This window comes from Lepidochelys olivacea (assembly GCF_965140295.1).
Source record: "Lepidochelys olivacea isolate rLepOli2 genome assembly, chromosome: 22".
In the NCBI taxonomy this organism is placed as follows: Eukaryota; Metazoa; Chordata; order Testudines; family Cheloniidae; genus Lepidochelys; species Lepidochelys olivacea.
The window spans coordinates 12208939-12224958 of NC_140432.1; the positions used below are offsets into that span (position 1 = coordinate 12208939).

A 16020-nucleotide genomic window follows, 5' to 3' on the forward strand; every position below is an offset into this window, starting at 1 on the left:
ACACCAGTTTAGGACAACCAGGGAAGAAGAATCCTGTATTCCGTTGAAACCACAGGAGGAATATAGAAAGACAGAATGCAGTACATTTCCCTGGAATTTAGCCTTAGGGTTCTTACCAGTACCTCCACACACTCGTGCAAAGTCTCAGACAAAGAAGTGGTCAGTACTTTGATTTTACCTCTCATCCAAAAAAACCTGTGCCTTCATCAACCCCTGACGTCATGCTGGGGTATAGTCTCAATACAGACTTCAGGAGGAGAGGGCCATCTGAAATCACCAGTTCACCCCTGGTATTTAGCTAGTCAACTTTCTAGTCACACAAAACCGAACACCGTTGCCCCAGCCGCTGCCCCAAGGCTCTGCCCCTTCTCTGAGGCCCCGCCTCCCACTCATTCCATCTCCCCCCCACCCTCACTCACTTTCACCAGGCTGGGGCAGGGGGTTGAGGTGCAGGAGGGGGTGAGAGCTCTGGCTGGAGTTGGGGCCGAGGGGTTCAGGGTGCAAGAGGGGGCTCTGGGCTGGGGCAGGGCTCTGCGAGGGAGTTCTGACCTGGGGCAGGAAGTTGGGGTGCAGGAGGGGGTCAGGGCTCCGGCTACGCGGCGCTTACCTCGCACAACTCCCAGAAGCGGCTGGCATGTCCAGCTCCTAGGCAGAGGGGCCAGGGGGCTCTGCATACTGCCCGCGCCTGCAGGCGCTGCCCAGCAGCTCCAATTGGCTGTGGTTCCCACTGTGTCCCTGCGCCGAGGAGCCAGACGCTTCTGGGAGCCGTGTGGAGCCACAGCGGGCAGGGAGCCTACCTTAGCCCCGCTGTACCGCTGACCGAACTTTTAGCAGCCTGACTGGTGCCACTAGGGTCCCTTTTCCACCAGGCAACCCTACCTGCATTGCTTCGTTTTCGGTTCTGTTTTCTTCCACATACTGACCCAGTCCAACCTTGCTTAGCTTCCAAGATGTGACAAGACCAAAGCTCAGTTTAACAGGACTGCAGGGTTATTCTGTGAAGGAATCCTTTCCCATCCACAGAAGCTCAGCCCTCCAGGACTTCCACCCCTAAGAATGTTCAAATCTCTCTTGATGGGCCAACATAGTTTCCTGGCTTTAAATCCAGCCTGTAACAAAGTTCCTGTTGTGCAGACACCTCTTCCTCTGCCTGGTCTGGAAGGGGAACTTTACAGCATTTCTCTCCTGGTTTAATCCCACTAGTGGGTTTTATGGCTTCATTAAGGTGAAGGATGAGCATTAATAATCTAGCAAAGCTCCTCCTTATCATCTGGTTAATGTACCTCACTAACAGCTACAGTACAGCATCACTCACTTCCCATACACTCCACAAACTCCAACCCTTCCTGTGGGTTTTCAATTACAGCTCCCTGCACTCTGTGGTGGAGGGATCATGGACTGGGGAAAACAGGAGGGAAGCGAAGCAGCTCCCTGCAGAATGAGAGAATGATGAGGAGGAAAGAAAAGAAGAGAACTGGGTGTTACTCGGCCCTTTGCCCCAAGCACGCACAGAGTCACAGGCTAAGAAGGAATCTGATACGGAGTCACAAGCTCAGGTATGCTGCAAATCCCCATCAGTGGAGTTGCACCTGCTTTCACCAGGTCTGAGTGTGCCCTAGCTGACTGTTCAGGGCAGTGTAGCAGCTGTCCTATGTTGGGCAATGCCTCCTATGCCTCCTGGTAGATCAACAGATTTATTGAGAGAGGGAGGGTTACAGTTGCTTCCGGTTTACACCTGCAGAAAATCTACCAGTAGGCTCAACCTCCCTGGGGTTAATGTGAGCAATGCTGGCTGGGAAGGTTTTGGCAAAGGAACCCGGAGGAGGTGGAAATATGCTGATTCAGTGCATCCCCCCTGCTGCAGCAATGGCAGCATCTAAAGCAGCCCTTATCTAGCACTGAAAGCACCACTGTCTATCATGCCCCTGGGGGTGGACCCCTTCCCCTTGGGCCACAGCAGCCCCGGCTGACACAGGGAAGTGATTTGCACTAGTGTGTGGAGGCGGGGGGACACAAGGGAAAGTCCGGCCCAGAATGTTACACATGACAATATGTAATGTCCTCCCCTTGCACAGACTGCAGAGATGGGCAAAAGGGACTTTGGCTGAAGTCCTCATTGGAAGAGCAGTGTCTCCAGTAGTGTCAACTCCTCTCCTCTAGGCCAGTTCTGCAATGCAGTCAGCACAGGATGGGCCTAGTTCCTGCTGTTGCATGAGACAAGGCTCAAGTTGGGGGAAAATCCACTGGATCCCTCCTGCCAATAGCAGCACCGGGGAATGGGGATGTCGGTGGTTCAGCATAGCTGGTCTTGCTCCCTATTTCTTGATGCACCACCTTCGACAGACGTTAAGATAAAAAAATCCTTGTCTGTCCCCCACTGGCCAAAGCAGGAGCATTCCCCACAGTCTATTCTCCAGGGCTCTGCATCCATTTCTCCCCCTTCCATTCGCACAGCAACTGGATTCTCCCTGTATCTGCACGTGCAGGGTCACCGCCGGTATTTATAGCCTGGTCTCTAACAGGGTCACTGTTGTTCGGATAAATATATGCGTGTGTTTCTTTTGCACGTTGGAGGCTTAAGAGAGAAGCGGATGGGGAAGGAGAGAGCAAATGAGAAAGCTAAGAGTTTAGCTGGACCATCTCAGAGCCATGCTGATATTTATAGACAAGCCCAGGGCGAGATACCCCAGGCACTCAGTCCACTGTCACTTTGTGTTTCCATACAATAGGCTGCAAAGGGCTGCTCAGAGCCAGAGTAACTATTACGGCTTGCTCAGCCCCTCCACATCCACACGCACGTGATTACACACTCACAGTTGTGCATAAAAATTCTTTTTCCCTGGCTAGCTCAGATGCACTTGTACAGTCAGAGAGAAAGTGTGGGAAATCAAGAACTACATTGATTAGATGGGATCATGGTTCCCATTGAAGGCAATAGGAGTTTTGCCTTTGACTTTCCTGAGAGCTGGATTGAGCACTGAATTGTGCTGGTTTTAGGTTACCATAATGCTGCAAAAGTTATAAACCCTTTGCGCGGGGGACAAATCCTGGAGCAGGCATCCAAATCCCCCCAGAATCCCACTTGGCTCTTTGCATCCATCCATTCATGAAATCCAGACCAGAGTCCAGCCTTTCATCATTGGTCTCTTTCCAAGTTGACGGAAGGTAAGGAAAACCAGCTGAGTCAAGCCTTTTCCTTCCCTGGACTAGCACCCTTAGCTCTTTCTGGTGTGAGTCCAGGGAGGAGGGGAAAAGACTGCGTTGCTTGCAGAGATGCTTAAGAACCAACATCTTGCAGAACAACTGAGATAAGGAGAGGAGTATCAAACTCCTGTAACTAAAGGTAGAGGTAATGCAACGTATTATACAATTGTACAGTAATGACATGGTTGGAGCAGGGAGTTAGGGGCCAGGATGCCTAGGTTCTATTTCTGACTCGTCACATTGTTCTCTGTGCCTCAGTTTCCTATCTTTAAAATGGGGATAATAATAGTAATTAACATGATTGCAAAGCCATCCATGTTCCGCTGGTGAGGGGCGCTTTACGACAGCAAAGGATTATTGCAACCCAGCTCTGTACATGAGACTGCATGGGCCGGGTACTGGGAGCAGGACTTTAAACTCAAGTTTCCGCATTCCATGAAATAGAGAACTGGTTGCTGGTATTTCAGAGGGGATGACAGAGCTTAAGGGGTAATAAGTGGAGAGGATTTTTAATAAGGGATTTAGTGAGAACTTTGCCTCCCTGGGCCCTGTAGCTCACTGCCCTGTAACAGCCCAGGGTTAAATAGGGATTATTCCCAATTATAATTTGAAGCAGTACATTCCAGTGGCGGAAGATGACGAGTGCACAGACTTTTAAACATGTATCAACACTGCTCCAGTCAATCCAGCTGCAATTGTGCTCTCGTTGCCTTTTGAGAAACTACAGCCTGGAGCTAGGAGAAAATTCCTAGAAATGAACCTTCCCTTTCTCTGATCTCATCCTCAAGTCATGCCAGAGGACCAGCGGCTCCACTCAGCTATAAGAAACCCTGCTCTGCACGTTGAGACGAAGGATGGTCTTGTGAGTAAAGCACTTGGCTGGGATTGAGGAGGCCTGGGTCAATTCCTGGCTCTGTTATAGACTCCCAGTGTGACGTCAAGCAAGTCACCTCCTCTCTAGGCCTCAGTTACCCATCTGTAAAATGGCGCAATGATGCTTCCTTTGTCTGTCTTGTCTATGAACATTAAGCTCGTTGATGCAGGAACCGTGTGTATGCACAACACCTAGCACCCACATCTCTGTTGGGGCCTTGATACACTGCTGTAAAACAAACAATAACTATCATGAGTAAGAGCTTGCAGTGGGTCAGCAGTGACCAATTAACCCTTTCCTGTTGAGAACAAACATCAGCTGTTCTTAAAATACTCATAGCAGCTCAGGATTCTTCCTACAAAAGCTTTGGTCTCACCTGCCTGCAGGGGAACTGTCCATAGCAAAGTAGCAGGCCTGCCTGAGCAGAGGATTTAATATGAAACCCAACGCGAACACCCTAGCATAGGGTTCAAACAGCTTTGTCCAACTTCACCTGAGCTGCAGTTTCACCCTTTATTCCAGTCTAAGACCCACTAGACGTATATTCCCCAAGATTTCCAAAGTTGTAAGGTGGCAGAGCGAGTGGACCAGGCTGCCTCAGCCAGCTAGATTTGTAGAAAAGGGGACTCATTTTCCTTCCAACAAACACCAAACCAGATTTGATTGCCCCACCAAAAACCCTGAATCCTGCCTTTGGTGGGCATCGGTACCTGAGGGGAAAGGGTAACTAGTTCTTCTAGGGTTAGTCTGCCCTGAGCATAGCTCCTGCTAGCTGGGGTGTTCTACATGAACAGCACAACTGCCCTTCCATCCTAGAATCGGATTGTTTCTTCTCCTTTGGCTGAGTTGGCACGTGCTGGTGGATTTCCAGTTCTTTCCCACCTGGGTTGAGCATTGCTTCCACCCTCATTACCATGAACTGCCACCCACAGTCTGTGCCTGCAGAGCATGGCGCATCACCCAGGAGAGATGCCCAGAGCGGGTTTTGGGACTGGGAGCTTCCCCCTGCCTTTGTAATCAGGGTCTCCAGAGCACAGGGCAGACTCTCTCATCACCAGCTCACTAAAAAGGACCGCTGACCAGACAGCTATAAAGCCTTGTTTCCCCATAGCAGTTGGAGACCTTAAATACCTCCTGTTCATCCCTTTGGGAAGGCTGAAACTGCATTGATGTGCGTTCACGATCTCTGCATTAGCCTGGCTGCGAACAAGGGCCTCGGGTACAGCAGCTGGCAAATTGCTGAAAGACATGATGGTTCCCAACACCCAGTGGTGGAATTTTCAGAGTCTAGAAAAGCCTCCATTAGCAGAGAGGCAGGATGAGGCATCTGGAGAGGAGGCGGGTGGATTCTGTGTCTGCATTTCTCGGTGAGAAAGCTGCAGATCACAGACTGGACATGCAGGCTACAATGTGCATGTGTGTGTCTATATATCGAGTGTATGTGCAAACACATGCATGGGGTGCACTGCAGTGTGTGCATGCGTGTAGAACCGCTAGTACACATACATATATATGTCACAGGGTGCACATCTAAACGTATCTGAGGGGATGCATGTTGCAAGGGCATGTGTCAATGTGTATATGTATGTGGATGTGTGTGGGAGGTGCTTGTCACTATGTGTGCTTGTGATCACACATGGGCTTATGTTTGTCTGTCTATAAACCTTTGGGTGAACAACTCTGACTAGCGGCATCTAGTGCAATTCTTTAATTTCTCCTGATGGAGGGAAGGAAGAACCAAGAAAAACTAAATTTGCTGAGGTTATGGGCCAAAGACATCAGAGATACAGAAAAGCCTGCTATCTAATGACAACCTGTCAGAATTGCTGATCTTCCATAGACATACTGAATGAATTATTAAATTAACCATACTGCTCAGAAGACACTATATTAATGGCTTCTGGAAATCGCTGTCCATATACTTAAGGAACCAACAGGATGATGGAGCAGTCTTAGCCCTGCCAGGGTTTTACTCCAGATCTCTCCATGGTAGGTTTCGTCCAGATTAGATAAAACTTCTTTACAAGGGGGATTTTCCTACACCAATTCATACATACGTTGTCCTTCTATGGCATCTTTCATCTGAGGCTCTCAAATGATTTACAGACATTAAATTAATTCTTCCACCCCCTCCCCCCGCCCTTTGGAGGTAGGGAAACAGTATCGTCGTTTTACATATAGGGAAACTGAGTCAGGGAGAGAAAAGTTACTTGCCCAAGATCACACAGTAAATCAGTGCCACAGCTGGCAGTAGAATCCAGGAGCCGTGTGTGTGTGTTTCTCTAGCCACTAGATAATTGCTTCCTCCACCACCTCACGTTTCTTCCGCTCCCTTTCAAAACGGATTTGAAAACCTTGCCTGCAGTGAGTGGATAATGCAGCTCTCACACTTATGGTTATCAGGGGCCCTGGTTTCTGAGGATCTTTAGAAGGGGTGCAGCGATGGCACAGCGATGTGCCTGAGGACTTTTGTGCAACCGTTTAGCAGCAAGTTAGAACCAGTGGGAGGGAAAAAAACAACCCCACTTAACATCAGCATATAAACTAGAGAAAAACAGAGCAATAAGCAGCTTGTCTGACCAGGGATTTGGGGGAGTGACACCTAACTAGTGGGCACAGAGGCTCATCTGGGTGGCAGCAGAGAGCTGTTGTGGCCCCAAGGAAGTTTAATTGAAAATCTATTGTGTGTATGTGATTCACACCCTGGTGAACATATTAGAGCATTAAGGAGGCACTAGACTGGACACTAAGCAGACTGCTGTACACACACACTCCCTCTGCTGCAGTTTAGAGCCCTGGCCTGCCATTCTAGGCTAAGAACAGGTCTATCCCCTACCCACTCCAGGCAGTGACACTGCAAGCTGTGCGGAAAGCGCGGAGGCACTCCAGAGAGGATGTTGGACACAGTGAAGCACATCAACATGTCGCAGAGTCCTGGTCAGCAAAGGTTCTGGGGCTCAGAGCCTTGGGATGTTGGGTATCACATCCTGCTCTGGAGGTGGAGTGTGGAGAAACTCGGGGGAGGGATTGCAGAGAATGAGCAGCTCACTCCCAAGTTCTGTACCAGACTAACGCAGAGCAGCAGGTTCATTGTGCCCACAGGAAGTCATCTTTGCTGAATTCCTTATTACAGAACCTTTTATTGAGAGCCCAAATGGCCAGGATAGGCTCAGTCAAGAAGAGGACATGAGGACAGCCAGTTAGAACCTTACTGGGAAGAGCAAGAATCTCAAGAGTTATTAAGGACACCGGATTTGCTCTTCTGAATCAGACCACTGGGCTAGCTCATCTGGTATCCTGCCTCCAGCAGTGTCCAATATCTGATGCTTCTTGGATGCCCCTTCCCCTGTCCGGTTGTACAATGCAAGGAAATGACTTCCCATATTCAGATGATGCTTTGAAGCATGAGATTAGAATCTATCCTACTATATCACTGCTTGTAAATTAGGCAGCCCCTTTAAAAATCCCAGCTGCTTGTGTTTGAGTTCGCAAATTCCACAGACAGCTGACTATACACTGTGTAAAGCAGTGTTTGCTTTTAAGAAATGGATCTGATTTAGGCTGACTGTTGGAAAAATATTTCCCGCAAATGAGGTCTAGGAGCCTGCGGAAGAGTCACCCATGGGGAAGAGGTGAAATCTCCCTTGATTGGCACTTTTCAAACTTAGATTGGATAGAATGCACAGGGAATAATCCTGCATTGGCCAGGATGCAGAATTAATATTAACTGTCAAAGGAGGGAGTGAAGCACGACATTATTGCTTATGAATTAACAGGGAGAGCAAGGATGGCACAGGACAAGGACTCAGGAGAATTGGGTTCAATTCCCAGCTCTGTCACTACCTGCGTGACCTGGTGCAAGTCACTCCATCTCTCTGTGCCTCAATACCCCTGGGGTGTGTAGCTCCCACTAAGGGATGTGGGGAGATATAGTCATTAGCTATGGCGAAGCGCTATGATGCTACAGCGATGGAGACAGAGTGGGTAACTAGACTGGGATGCAGATATTATAAATCCCACCCACCAATCTTAGCTCAAGCAAAATTCCTATTGGGTTGAGAGGATGAATTTGACCTAGATGCTTTGGGATGTTTCATTTGCAGCCTTCCCTTGGCAAAGATCATCCCCCTTCTCTGTCCCAGATGTATATTCTGGAAGCCTGATCCCTGGGAGTGGGGAGAGAATGGAGATCCAAGACAACTAACTGGTTCAGGGTCTATGCAGAAAGACAAATTGCACATTACAGAGAAAGGGGACCAAGGAAGCTCCCACGCTGGTAACCTTTCTGCTGAGAGAACGTTGCTCCCAGCAGACACACAGATCTAGAAAAGGAGTACTTGTGGCACCTTGTATGCATCCGATGAAGTGAGCTGTAGCTCACGAAAGCTTATGCTCAAATAAATTGGTTAGTCTCTAAGGTGCCACAAGTACTCCTTTTCTTTTTGCAAATACAGACTAACACGGCTGTTACTCTGAAACAGATCTAGAAGGAAACCCTGCCAAATGTTCCTGCATCTCTGGGGATCAGACCAATGCCCCGTCTAGTCCAGTAGCCTGTCTCCAACAGCAGCCAGCACCAGACGTTTAACAGGAAGATCCTGCAGTTACAAGATAACCAGGCTACCTCACCAGCCATTTGCCTGCCCTGGATAATGGACTTTTTCTATGCTTTTAAATACCCCCTTCAAACGCAAGGCTCCTATAGCTTTAGCCCCTCCTGGCTCCCAGAGCAAATGCCTGATTCTCTGTGAAGGAGGACTCTGGATGAAGGGGTGGGGAAAGAATGCCTCAGAGGTCTTTACCCTGAAAGAAGGGGATGCAGACAGAGGGATGAAGTGTCCAAAAGGGGGGTGGGGAAGAAAAAAAAAAGACCTCTGGCAAGTCCACAGGAAAAAGAAACCCTGGAACTCAGCCAGGCTCTGGGACTTGATTCATCACCACAGGACAAATGGGCAGTGACACTGTGCGAGCTACTATATTGCACCTTCTCTTCGCTCCGATTTTAACCTACTCACTGAAGGAGGCTTTGGGAGAGAAATTGGCTTTTGTCCAACTTCTCTGGAGCTGGCAGTGAAGGGACAGGAGTTACAGAGCACAAGGGCCTTGCAAAAGGTCCAGCACAAATAAAAAATACCAAGAGCTCCTCAGAATGCAATATTTGCCCTAGTGTCCCTTTGATGCCAGCTCCTTCCACTTCCCCAGGCTTCTGCTGTTGCTTATTTAGTGCACTTAAAATGACGATTCAAAGGACAGCTGAGAAAAATCCACTTTCCCCTTAAAAACCATCCCCCTCTCTGTTTAACAGTGAGCTCTCCACAATGCAAATGTGCCTGAAACCCCCTGTTGATCTCTCTCTCTGTCACATTGGCATTCTCTCTCCTCTCCCCACAAAGGAGGAGTTGCATCCATCATTATGGTAACTGCAGCTCTTCCCAGTTATTGCTACTATTTGTCACAAATAATCGTTCCTTGTACTGCGCCATAAACGGCCCTTTGCATAGAGCACGTGAGGTACGCTCTTTGCTCCAAAGAGCTTGTTGCCTCGGATCAAACAAAAAAGACAAAGACAAGACGGGAACAACACTGAGGTAAAGTCGGGGTGTGGAGACAGGAGGACACAGGAGAATACGGAGGATTTTTTGCTAAAGGAGAGAGTGTTTGACACCTGACCCAGAACTCATGGTAGCCAATGGGAGTCTTACTTGCTACTACAGTGATGAGGGCTGGACAAGAACAGAACTGAACCACCGGATCAGACCTGGGGCGCACAAGAAGTGGGAGGCTATTCCAAGTGTTACGAATGCTCCTGCACTTTTGGGGACAGGAATGCCCCTTCCCATCCTGGTATTGGTCGCCTGCATGATCGTGGAACAGTGCAAGACCAACTCTAACAGAGGGAGCTGCAATTTTTTTGCCTTCGGAATGCTTAAGCACAGAGCGATATCAAACATACCCTCCCAGCCCCCCAGCATGCAGAACCCAAACAGTCGGTGGTCCAGGGAGGGGATCTTCACTGTCGCCTTGGGAGGTTTTGAGAAATGCTGCCCCCACCCCAAATGTTCCTGCATGGGAACTAGCTTCCTTGCTCCCTCCTTCATGTTGGTGGGGGGCTTCTCTTTGTTTTAATTATGAATTGAAGGCACCTTCCTTTCCCATGTCCTTCCCTACACATGGGGCCTGATCCAAAAAATCAGTGGCAAGCCTTCCATTGACTTCTGAGACCTTTGGATCAGGCCCTTGAAAAGCTCTTCTCAGATCCTAATAAACCCTGCAGTTCCCCTGCTGGCAGTTAAGTGCTTGCCTGGAAACATCACACGGAAAGGAATGGATGCGCGGACAAAACGTGAGTGTGGGAGTCGGTGCACCCACAGCCCAGCTCACATCAGCCTTGCCCCCATATCCTGGTATTGAGGAAGCTGGCTCTCATTAGGATGGCTGCTGGGTTGCTAATGACTCCAGTTCACACCGCTACCTTGGAAGGTCTGACAGCATTTCATTAGGAGCTCCTATTTTTAGAGGGATTTGTAACTCAACTGGGTGGAAAAAAGAAAACCTGCTCTGAGCCACCAGCCACAGGATGAATTTACACGTATGCCTGCACAGACACACACCCCCTCACACACGTGTGTTCAACCAATACTCAGAGTTCAAGAAGTATAAAAGAGGAAAATAAAATGACGGGTCAACTGCCTTTACCCTCTAACTCAAGTCCCCCTTTGGCACTCTAAAGACTGCTTCCCGGGCCCTCAGTCCATATCAAGGACTGGACCCTTGTGATATAATTGTCCCATTTGCACAGCTCAATTATTTAACCCCTTCACTGCCAGACCCCCCTCCTCCCTGATGCTTCAGCACTGCTCAGTGAAAATGGAGCTTCCATTGGGTTTAACTGGCATCTGTTTGAAGGATGATCCTGACCTGGGCATTATGCTGGATGAAGCAGAGCCACTGGGCAAAGTAGTTTTAACTCATCCATGTTTGAAAACTGGTTGCTATGGAAAGTTCAAGAACTTTTTTCGCTGAGGATTTCCCCCACCCCCTTTCTCACTTTGGGCCCAATCCTGCCTACGCTTACTCACATAAGTAATCTTTACTCATATAACCCCTGAGCCAAATCTTACCCACCTCACTCATGCCAGTGAGTAAATGGGAGTACTTGCATGAGCAAAGCAGACAAGATTTGACCCACTGACTTAAAAGAACCTACTTGTGTGAGCAAAGATTAGTCAGTGTGCATTTATCCCATCCTAGCCTCGAATTTAGACAGCACTCCTCCTGCATTTACACAAGCTGGTGATGCTCACTGCACAGACACAAGTGATTACGGATTTATACAATAGACTGGTATGGTCCCTTTCATAGAATCATAGAATATCAGGGTTGGAAGGGACCTCAGGAGGTCATCTAGTCCAACCCCCTGCTCAAAGCAGGACCAATCCCCAATTTTTGCCCCAGATCCCTAAATGGCCCCCTCAAGGATTGAACTCACAACCCTGGGTTTAGCAGGCCAATGCTCAAACCACTGAGCTATCCCTCCCCCCCTTTGAGTCTAAAGAGTGTTGAACTAAGCTCCCTACATTTGTCTTGAAGCAATTATCACACTCAACACCACTTCCGAGTTGGTGAAACATTACACCCACTGTGCTGGGCCCTTAGTATCAAGTCATGTGCGAGAAACTAACTGCAAGCGTCCCCCAAACTGGAGTCCTATTGAACTGCCCTTGGGGGTAGCATACAACATGACATACCCCTTGCTGCTGCAATAATCTCTGCACGGAAAATCGAATTAGGGACTCCCAACAAAATGGGGAGTTCCTGGGCTTTTGTCCAGTCGGATTTCATACCCATAAACATTATTTCAATGCTTCGCCTAGAAATGGCTGGACTGAGTGACCTCCTCCCCCACTGCTGTTTCAACTTGCACTTTCTGCTCTGCCTGAGATGATATATGACTTCCAGGAGCACAGACCCAGGAAATGAGTCACACAGAGAGAGGGGCCCGAAGGAAAAAAAGAGAGATCTAGTTATCCATTACCAGGCTTCCCCCCCCACGCACCATCCCAAACACCCTTCTTCCTTGCCCCCAAACATAACTTGCCCTGCAGATTCCTCAACAGAGGAGGGCTCATCCCTTTCCCCCATGTCTTCCTCCAAGGAAGAGAGCTCTGAAAGCTTTTCCTTTAAGCCAGTCCAGAAGTTGGCTCGCACCAGAGCCGGTAAGTATGAAAGAGATTCCCCCCCTCCCCACATTTAACAGGAGGAGGACGACTAAGAAAAGAGCCAAAGGATGCAGCCACTGCCCTGGCTTCCTTCTCCCAGCTATATCTAGCGCACACAGTCACTGTGCATGGCGGGGGCGGTGGGGGGCAGAGGCTTAGCCCACTGCTCTCCCCTCGCACCTTCCCAACCATCCAGGCACAGCGCTTCAGGAGACCCGGGAGCAGGTGTGCCAATGGAGACGCAGCCTGGGTACGCCAGGGACAGATTCTCTGCTTCCCAGCAATGCCCCTTGCTACTTCCGAGGCACTGGCTCCCCGCACCGGGGTCGAGTCCCGCAGCAGCCCTGCACAAGCGGGCAGCCCTACGCCCATGTTGCACCATCCGAAGGCGGCTGGCGAACCTCGGGCTTCGCCCCCTCCCCGGACGCTGACCGCGGCGCACAAAGGAACTCTGTCCAGCTCAGCCATGCAAGCCCGAGCAGAGGGAGTTACCTTATCCTGGCAGCCTGAATTGCCTCCTCTCTCCATGGCGAGCTGGGAAGCGGCTCCCATTCATTCCTTAATCCTTGGGAACAGAGGCACGATTGAGAGCGACGCCTCTCCCTGGCATATGCCTCCCCCCGCCCAACTCCTCTCCTCTGCCTTCTTTGTCTGGGGTTGTGTTTTAATCCAAGCACAAACCGAGAGCCCCCCTGCCTCCCCCTTCACCCAAGCCAGATGACAGCAGAGCGACCCTCCTCCTCCAGCTGCTGGCTGCTGTGCGCGCCGCTTCCCCAGGTCTGGCTCTCTGCAGCGCGGCGGTGGGAGAGAGGGGGAGAAGGTGGGTGGGTGGGGAGAGGAAGGGTTTGTGCCTAAAGCAGCACTGACAGCCCCCCTCCACCTCAGAGAGGAGGGCCCGCACTGCTAATGGTCGGTACCAATTTATTCCACTTAGGCAGGGGGCACTTCTCCCTGCAAGGCGGGGACAGAGCCTGGGAATGCTTGGAGATGTTCCCTCGAGGAATTGGTTTCAGCTCCCTCCTGGCTCAGCCTCTCCCACAGAGTTTCAGCTCAGCGTGCAACCAAATACAGAGGGAATGAGGGAGGGACGACACTCCGGGACAGCTGTCCCTTGCAGGTGGGCTGCAGCAGCAGCATCTGGGCCCCCTCCCTCTCCTGGGATTCCCAGGTGGGGGCTCAGCCATTCAGAGACACAGGGGACCATGAGCACAATTCAGATCCAACCAGGGGGGCTGGGAAGCAGAAACCGCCCGGCTTGAAGTGGTTTCCATCACATACCGGGTTTGCAATTTGGTTCAATGGCTCTCAGCACCCCCCACTATACAAATTGTTCTAGCATCCCTGCTTCCAGGATGTTGGGATCCAAAGGCCTGGGCTGGGTCCAGCGCGCCTCTCCACATGTCAACTTTTCAGCACCCCTCCCCCGCATCTTCCCCACGCCTGCTGTTGCTGGATCCTAAGTAGGGTCAGCCCCTAAGTTTTGCAGGGGATGGGTCACTCTGGCCAAACCTCGTCCCCTGACTCCCTTTCTATCTAGTACCCGTTCTCCACACCATTTCCTCCCTCTCCCTGATCTTCTCGGGATGCACCACCACAACCCCCCTCTGCACGGACCCCAGCAGCCGCTCACCCCCTCCCTCGTACATGGGCCAGGAAGCCAGAAGGTGGAGCTGAAGCGTAATTCTCCAAGTGGGGAGCACAGGACAGAAGTTCGGGAATGGATGTTCTGCTGCAGCCGGAGTCACAGGACCATGGAGAGGGAATGGAGGGACCATGCTTTGCCTGGGAGAGCGGAGAGCTGCCCCAGGTGACTGCATGGATACAAGACTGCCCTCATTTTGTACAGAGACACACTGACCCACGCCAGCTCGGAGGGGCAGGCTGGGGGAGCTCCAGACCCAATGGGCAGGCTGGGAACTTATCCCCTCACCCATAAACCAGCAGGGCCACCAGGCTTCATGGAGGAGACCAGTCTTCAATGGGCAGCATCCTAGCAGCACCACCAGAAGGGTCCTAGCCTCTCTCTTTCTGGAAAGCCCACCTCCACCTTCTTAACCAGCTAGCCATGCCTCAGTGAAAAGATCTACTTGGTAACCAGCACCTCAGGGACAGGACAACATCCCAGGGCACTGTTCCAGCCACTGGGAGAGGGGAAAAGTGCCAGCAAGGAAAAGGCATCCATCATAAATAGAGATTAAAAAACCCTAACATGTAATACCTTTCCAAGACCTGAAGAAGATCTCTGTGTGGCTCAGAAGCTTGTCTCTTTCATCAACAGATGTTGGTCCAATAAAATGTATTACCTCACCCTCCCTGGTCTCTGTAAAAACCATCTGGCAAGGAAAATTCAGAATATCCCTGTGATTGTAATAATAGCATCTACAGGCCCGCATTGTGCTGGCTGCTGCACAAACACATGGAAAGAGACAGTTGCTGCCCTTTATAGCTTATGCCTAAATAGTCAAGACAAACGTTGGGGGAAAAGGCAGTCAGAGAGGAATGATTTGCTAACGGTCAAAAAGGTCATTGTGGCAGAGTTGCGAATAGAACCCAGGACCTGATGCCCAGTCTAGTGCCCTACACACTTGACCCCACTGTCTTTCAATAATGGGGAGGATTAGGTACCCTGGATGTCATATACACCAGGGGAGCCTGCACCTAAATAACTGGGACACTAACACGTTACTTGGGAGCCAAGGGCCTTCCCTAGGTCCCGGCCTTGGTTGCCCATTAGTTGAAGTAGCACAAGGATGCCCAGGGCAATGAATTCCTTTCACACGCCAATCAATGTGGACTTCCAAGTCAAATTTGGGCTAATTTGTGCTTTACCTGCCACCTCCCACTCCCACTGCCAGCGTAAGCAACCTCATTTTTGCCACCTCTAGTCCTGATAGAAATGTCCCTTATCTCCCACCTGCAACATACACCCTCCTGTAGCTGCAGCTATGCCCTCCACCCTCAAGGCAGATCACAATGTCATCACTAATGCTGCCAGCGAAGTGAGAAAGATCTAGCTACAGGTTCACAAAAAGGACCAGTGAAAAACAATAGCTACCTGCCAGTTACTGTAAGAAGCATCAGCCATGGAAGAATTGAGACCCAGGCCATTTGCACAGCCCCACTGACAGCTGCATTCTCAGGACTTTGCCTTTAAGGCAGTAATATGAGTGCCCCAGTATTCAGACTCATATGTAAGCCACCCTGTTTCCAATGGAGTTCAGAGAGTTCTAGGTCTTCTCTACAAAATATCAAGGACCCATGCACAGGAAAAGGTAACAGGCACACATCTCCAAGCTCTCTGCACTATAGCAAGACTAGAACTTTTGGCAAGTCACCTTCCTCTGCTTCTCTTCCCCCCTTTAATCTCTCTGGAGTTCAGATGCAGGTTTCTGACACCTCCATGAATTGGATCCCTAACTAAGAAGGTGTCATGGACTCAGCAGCCTGCTAACAGTTCAGGCAGATTAATAAACATGTTAGCTTTCACCTTCCTCTCTGTGGGCCAAATTCTGAGGCACTTACTGAGGCAAAACTCTCAAGGAAGTCAGTGTGAGTCTTGCCTGAATCCTCTGGGGTGTTTGTATTGGGGAAGAACAGAGACTATGTTGAAGTGCCAATGAAGGGCAGACATGAGCATTGCAAACTCCGTTCCAGACAAGACATGGGGGACCCAGATGGTTCTGGACTCGATAATGGAATACAGAGTATTCTACATCTAGATCA

The 16020-nt window shown here is 50.1% G+C and overlaps 1 protein-coding gene across 6 annotated transcripts in view; it reads right to left on the bottom strand.

The window, feature by feature from the left end:
* The window catches only part of B3GAT1 (beta-1,3-glucuronyltransferase 1), a 51266-nt gene extending 38112 nt beyond the window's left edge, over positions 1–13154 (bottom strand). For 3 of the 6 annotated variants that reach the window (XM_084611792.1, XM_084611794.1, XM_084611791.1), the window contains exon 1: positions 12790–13147. The gene's annotated coding sequence lies outside the window, so the exon portion shown is untranslated. Of the gene's footprint in view, positions 1–12789 lie in introns of all 6 variants that reach the window. The other 3 variants (XR_014709253.1, XM_084611793.1, XM_084611795.1) reach the window with 3 other exon arrangements.
* Positions 13155–16020: the final 2866 nt, after the last annotated feature.